A 6,000-nucleotide genomic window follows, 5' to 3' on the forward strand; every position below is an offset into this window, starting at 1 on the left:
ATATCCAGAGTCCAGGGAATTACAATACAGATTAGCACAATGTCGTTAACAAAGGAAACTGCTGCACTGACTCCTTTTCCAATATGTGTAATCTGATTACAATTTGCATTTCAACTATTCACAAAAACATCACAATTAGAACGGCGAGGTTCTCCAGGCTGTCGCTTCTCTGACTTTAAGCGCAACGGTTCTATATAACCTACCTAGTTGTCTGCAAGACTTCAATAAGCAGAATTATTCATTAGCATGCTATATCCATGAACTATGAAAAACAGCAGTACAACTACAGATTTTGTTATTTGCAAACTTGAGCTGTGTCTTTAAGCTATACAAGTCTAGGGTAAGTATTATAAGTAAGTATATAAATATAGGAAGGCAAATGCAATGTTGGCATTTATTTCGAGAGGACTAGAATATAAAAGCAGGGATGTGCTGCTGAGGCTTTATAAGGCTCTGGTCAGACCACATTTAGAATATTGTGAGCAATTTTGGGCCCCGTATCTCAGGAAGGATGTGCTGGCCCTGGAGAGGGTCCAGAGGAGGTTCACGAGAATGATCCCAGGAATGAAAGGCTTAACATATGAGGAATGTTTGAGGACTCGGTCTATACTCGATGGAGTTTAAAAGGATGAGGGGGGACCTGATTGAAACTTACAGAATACTGAAAGGCCTGGATAGAGTGGAGGTGGGGAAGATGTTTCCATTAGTAGGAGAGACTAGGACCCGAGGGCACAGCCTCAGAGTAAAGGAAAGACCTTTTAGAACAGAGATGAGGAGAAACTTCTTTAGCCAGGGAGTGGTGAATCTATGGAATTCATTGCCACAGAAGGCTGTGGAGGCCAGGTCACTGAGTGTATTTAAGACCGAGATAGATAGGTTCTTGATTGGTAAGGGGATCAAAGGTTACGGGGAGAAGGCGGGAGAATGGGGTTGAGAAACTTATCAGCCATGATTGAATGGCAGAGCAGACTTGATGGGCCAAATGGCCTAATTTCTGCTCCTATGTCTTATGGTCTTAAGTACTGGTAGGGACAGGTCTGTGGTAACAACTTGAGGTGAACCAAGAACATCACACATTAAAGCTTACTGGGTCAATTGCGAATTTACTTGTAGCGTATTGGTATCAATATGCTATGTCTAGTGAGAATTTTTTAAAATATAAATTCATTCACAGGATGTGGGCATCACTGGCAAGGCCAGCATTTATTGTTTATCCTAATGCAACTGAGTGGCTTGCTAGGCCATTTCACCAGGCCACAAGCACCAACCATATTACCGTGGGTCTAGAGTCAAATACAGGTTTGACCCAATCAGGCGGCAGATTTCCTTGCCTGAAGGGCATTAGTGAACCTGATGGTTTTTTTTCCGACAATTCAGTAGTTTCATGGTCACTATTACTTGAGGCTACGCTTTTTAATTCCAGATTTACCTAATTAGCAGCATTTAAGTTCCCCAGCTGCCATAATGGGATTTTAGTTTATCTCTGGATGATCATTCCAGGCCTCTGGATTCCTAGTCCAATAACATAACTGCTATGCTACCATAATCCATAACTACACAGATTTGTAGGTGATTTTGTGCATGTTCCAGGACCCAGGTACAATAATGAGGCCCTTTCACAAATGAATTGTTTTACATCAGGATGCTGGTTAAATATTAGCTTTATTCAAGATAATGTCCAAATGCAAGTTTTTAAACCAGAAAGTTGTATGTGTGGGGGGCTCTGAAATTCCTCACTTGGATTATGCACTTGTTATAAAAATAATTTTTATGTAGGCCTTTAATGTAGGCAAATATTCCAAGGAACTTACTCTCCACTTGCCTGGATAAGCGCAGCTCTAACACTCAAGAAGCTTGACACCAACCTGGACAAGCAGCCCGCTTGATAGGTACATCACCCATCATCTCAAACATTCACTGGCACACCATATCTGCAGTCTGCCTGTACCATCTACAAGAAGCAAGCAGCCACTCACCAAGGCTCCTCCAACAGCACTTCCCAAACCCATGACCTCAACTACCTAGAAGGAAAAGAGCAGCAGGCACAAGGGGTCGCAGCTATCTCTCTAATTCGCCTCAGGTCACACACCATCCTGACTTGGAAATATAGCACTGTTCCTTTATTGTCACTCGGACAAAATCCCACAACTCCCTACATAATTGCAAGGACTGCAGAAGTTCAAGCAGGGGCACGCCACCACCAACTCCAAGGCAATAAGCACTGGTCTTGCCAGCGATGCCAACATTCCATGAAGGAATTTTTTAAAAGTGACAAATTGTCACTAATCCAAAAAAAAAGGAGATATTAGAAGGGATGACTAAAAGCCTTGCTCATACATTTTTCTATCATTAGAAGGATCAACGCATTTCCTCATTATGCTGACCATTTTCCTTTCCTAGTCTTTCCTCACCATTTTCTTCGCCAAAACAACCATGTGACATATTTACATCCCACTAAAGTTTGACAGGAAGATATGTGAACACCGAACATGGTAACTGGCTCAGACATCTGGCCTCCTTGCAGTAAACCATTTTAAAAATTTCTCCCAAGCTGCAAGCATTGGCTTCTCACTCACCAGTTGACATCAAAACAACTCAAATGGCCATTATTCATTCGTGTGGGCCTCGACTACTGGCATTAACATACTATCCGACTCTGGAAGGCATCACAACCAAGCTCACCATGCGCACCTAGCAGGATTCTTCGCATGATGAGGAGGTGCGAGAACAATGGCCAATTCTCCGGTCCCTAACACAGATACAGAGCAGACAATAGTATGTGCATTGCTATCTCAGCTGAGATCAGCTAACTCAAAGACAGGGGATCAAAACATGGATTTTCCTACGCTCTTGAGATGGCAACTGTCTTGAGACAGGGACCCCCCCCCCTTCAATAAAATTGGTATATGTCACATATTTTGAGATTTACAGGAGGTCAGGTTTAAAATCTTGCCACACAAATAGTTTTGGTGAAATTCACTGCAACTCACTTATCATGTCTGACTGATCAAATGTCAGGGTACAGTGTAGCACAATAGATTTTGCAATGGTGGATGACACAGTGCATTTCAATTTACCAATAACAATTAAAACGTTGGAGAACCATTAATCCAGTCCAAATACATTTTGTAAATGTTTTCAGTTTTAATGTAGGGAAGAAATTGTGCTTTTTGCTGTCTGAATAGGATCAGCACCAGTTCCCCTTTTTTTGCTTATGGGAAACAATAAAAGCTTCCTTCACTGAGAAAATGTCATCCCCAGAGATGTGGCGTTAGCTAAGACATCAGTTCTGTTTGGGACGCATCTCACGAGCTTTATTTTGTTTCCTTCCTTCTGTCGATTTGTAAACTATAAAAATTAACATTCAAAAATCTTCCCATTTGTGTCATGAAAAAGTCAACGTGGCTTGAAAACAGAAAAGCCGCCATAACCATTTCAAAACAAGAGGGAATATTCACAGACTGCAGCTCTGAAATAGCATTAATAGTTACTCAAAATCGAGAGGGAGGAAAAAACAGATTTTTTTTTAAAAATAGGGGAATGACACCACGTCCGAGTGCCTTAACATTTCCCTTTAATTAGGGACGTTCACGTAAATTTTTTTATACATAAAAAGAGGAAACCTATGAAAACAGCACAGACCAAATACATCAAACGATAGGCATCTTATTCTTTATTTAAAAAAAAACTATTCTAATCTGGGCCACATTTACACAAAAAAGGACAAAAAAAATCAAAACTTTCTATCCCCCGCCCTTTTTTTTTTAAAAAAGGGTCGAAAAATCTTTTAACAAAAATATGGCCAAGGTGCCTAAAGAACAGAAACACTGAAGCCAAAGAAAAAAATCTAAATTTAGGGCGGTTGCCATTTTAAAATAGATTACCTCATTTTAGATGTCCTGATATTTCCGTTTTGTTGAAATTTTTTTTTAAATATAAAAGAAAACGTTGATTATGCTTCAAATTCAGAACAAACACCAAATACACGCGAAGCGCGACAAGCATTTCAAAGACACCTTGTGGCGCTTTCAGGGTTTCAAAAAAAAAATTAAAACCCTTCAAACCTTCCAGTTTTTAAATTTATAAAAAAAAAATAAATCCCCTTCATAAACACACAAAGGCCTCCATTTATATTGTTTCCTCTTCGAATTACAACAAAAAAAAGGAGAGAGAAAACCCATGAACCTACAATATTTTTGGCCTTAATTGGCATTCCAGACTAAAGGAGAGTCTGAAAGTTCAGGAATCGATTTGACTTCAGGAATTAACAAACAAACACAAACAAACAACACAACAACAAATAAAAAAAAGTCAAAAGAAAACTTTCTCCCTCCACAGTTAGGAAAAGCAATACTGACCTGCAAAAGAAACACCAACTTTGTACTGGGTGGGTGGGGAAAGAAAGGGTTCGGAGTTAATTAACCTGTGCTTTCTAAAACCACTAAAGTTTATTTATTTATATATATATTTTTTTGGTTATAAATATAAAACCACCACCCTTCAAGATGCTCATATTTTCCTTGGGTTGGGCCAAACCCCCTGAAAACTCCTCCAAACACAAGATGGCGGCCGCCAGCAACAGATGATTAAAGAGAGAAAATTAGGCCAAAAAAAAAACATTGAAATCTAACCCAAGACATCAAGAGACTAACACATCAGACACGCATAGATTCTCACACAAGTGATATACTAAAATATATTTATTTAAAAATAAACTGCTTCCCCTCCCCTCCCTTAAAAAATCCTGTCAGTTGAAGACAAAACATGTCCTGTCAGAACCAATTCCTGTTAACAAGAAAAACACCCCCTCCCCAAAAGAAGACGGTGGGTGGGGGGGGGGGGGGGTGTTTATTCTCGATAAAAGAGGCTTTTTTTGGTTAATTTCTATTTCTAAAAAAGGCTCTTAAGGATCTTCCCCCAGTTAGAGGCAAGATTGAAGGAAGGTGACTTACCCACAGGGTTTTTATTTTTGCCTCTGCCTCTGTGTGTAGGGGTAGGTTTTGTTGTCCCTTTTCTCTCTCTCTCTCTCTGGCGCCGCTTCCTTTTTTTCTTCTTCTCTCTCGATTGCAACCAGCCCAGGCTCAGACAACGCGCCCTCCAGATCAACGTGGCCACGCCTGAGGGGGTGGCAGCCACAATTCAAAGCAATACAGGCAGCCCTTCTTCAAAGACAAGCCTCTATTTCCTCAACAAACTGGTACTGAATCATGTGAAGGACCTGCAGAGAGAGAGAAAGAAAGAATTTAGATTAGGGTGGGGATGTGTGTGTTCCTCAAATTATGATTGTTGATGATAAGGCTTTGGCACTGCACTAGTTAACACATCTACAGAAAAATTCCTCTGTGCCTGCTTTAATGACTAGATTGCCATAAATCACAAAAGCAATTTTATGCCGACGCATTAATCACAAATATGCTAACAGACGAAATTAACCCTCTCAGTGGTAAAAATGCATTCTATAGCGTACAATGAGCCATAGACACTTGAAAAGTTTCAGATTCAATCCCTGATCTGGGGGCATGACAATTAAATTCAGCTGAGTGCTCAAAGAACTGTTTTAAATACTCCAATAGGGTGACACTGTGCCAACCCAGTTCCAGAAAACTAAAATATGCATTTGAAATGTCCTCTTCTCAAGAGGACAGCACCACTAATATGAATAGTCTATATGAACTAAAATTGTATGCGGGTTAAATTAAAATTAGTTTCTCTTGGCTAATGATACAAACAGTATCCTGTAGTGCTCAGTGGTCGTAGGAGATTTTGGGTACTGTGTGATCTCTTTCCGGGGTCACCTGGGTTTGCATAAGGCCAGAGAAAAGTGGCAAACAGTCAGAGTGACCCTCCCAGTGGACCCTGGACCGATGGATGGTAATTTTAGTCAGGCCGAGGAGCAGGGTTGTTTGGTCCTCTGCATGCCAGCTGATTACGGTTGAATGTGAGGTTGAAATTCAAGCAGCTTTTCAAGATAATTGAAGAGGAGCTGTAATCTTTGTCACT

At 40.4% G+C, this 6,000-nt stretch overlaps 1 protein-coding gene across 2 annotated transcripts in view; it reads right to left on the bottom strand.

Annotated features, from left to right (window-relative positions):
* Positions 1-5,415, bottom strand: part of LOC144681526 (transforming protein RhoA-like) — a 39,946-nt gene extending 34,531 nt beyond the window's left edge. The window contains exon 1 of one of the 2 annotated variants that reach the window (XM_078543172.1): positions 4,953-5,415. The gene's annotated coding sequence lies outside the window, so the exon portion shown is untranslated. Of the gene's footprint in view, positions 1-4,358; positions 4,546-4,952 lie in introns of those variants that run through there. The other variant, XM_078543173.1, reaches the window with a different exon arrangement.
* Between the last annotated feature and the right edge of the window lie 585 nt (positions 5,416-6,000).

This window comes from Cetorhinus maximus, chromosome 6, assembly GCF_964194155.1.
Source record: "Cetorhinus maximus chromosome 6, sCetMax3.hap1.1, whole genome shotgun sequence".
In the NCBI taxonomy this organism is placed as follows: Eukaryota; Metazoa; Chordata; class Chondrichthyes; order Lamniformes; family Cetorhinidae; genus Cetorhinus; species Cetorhinus maximus.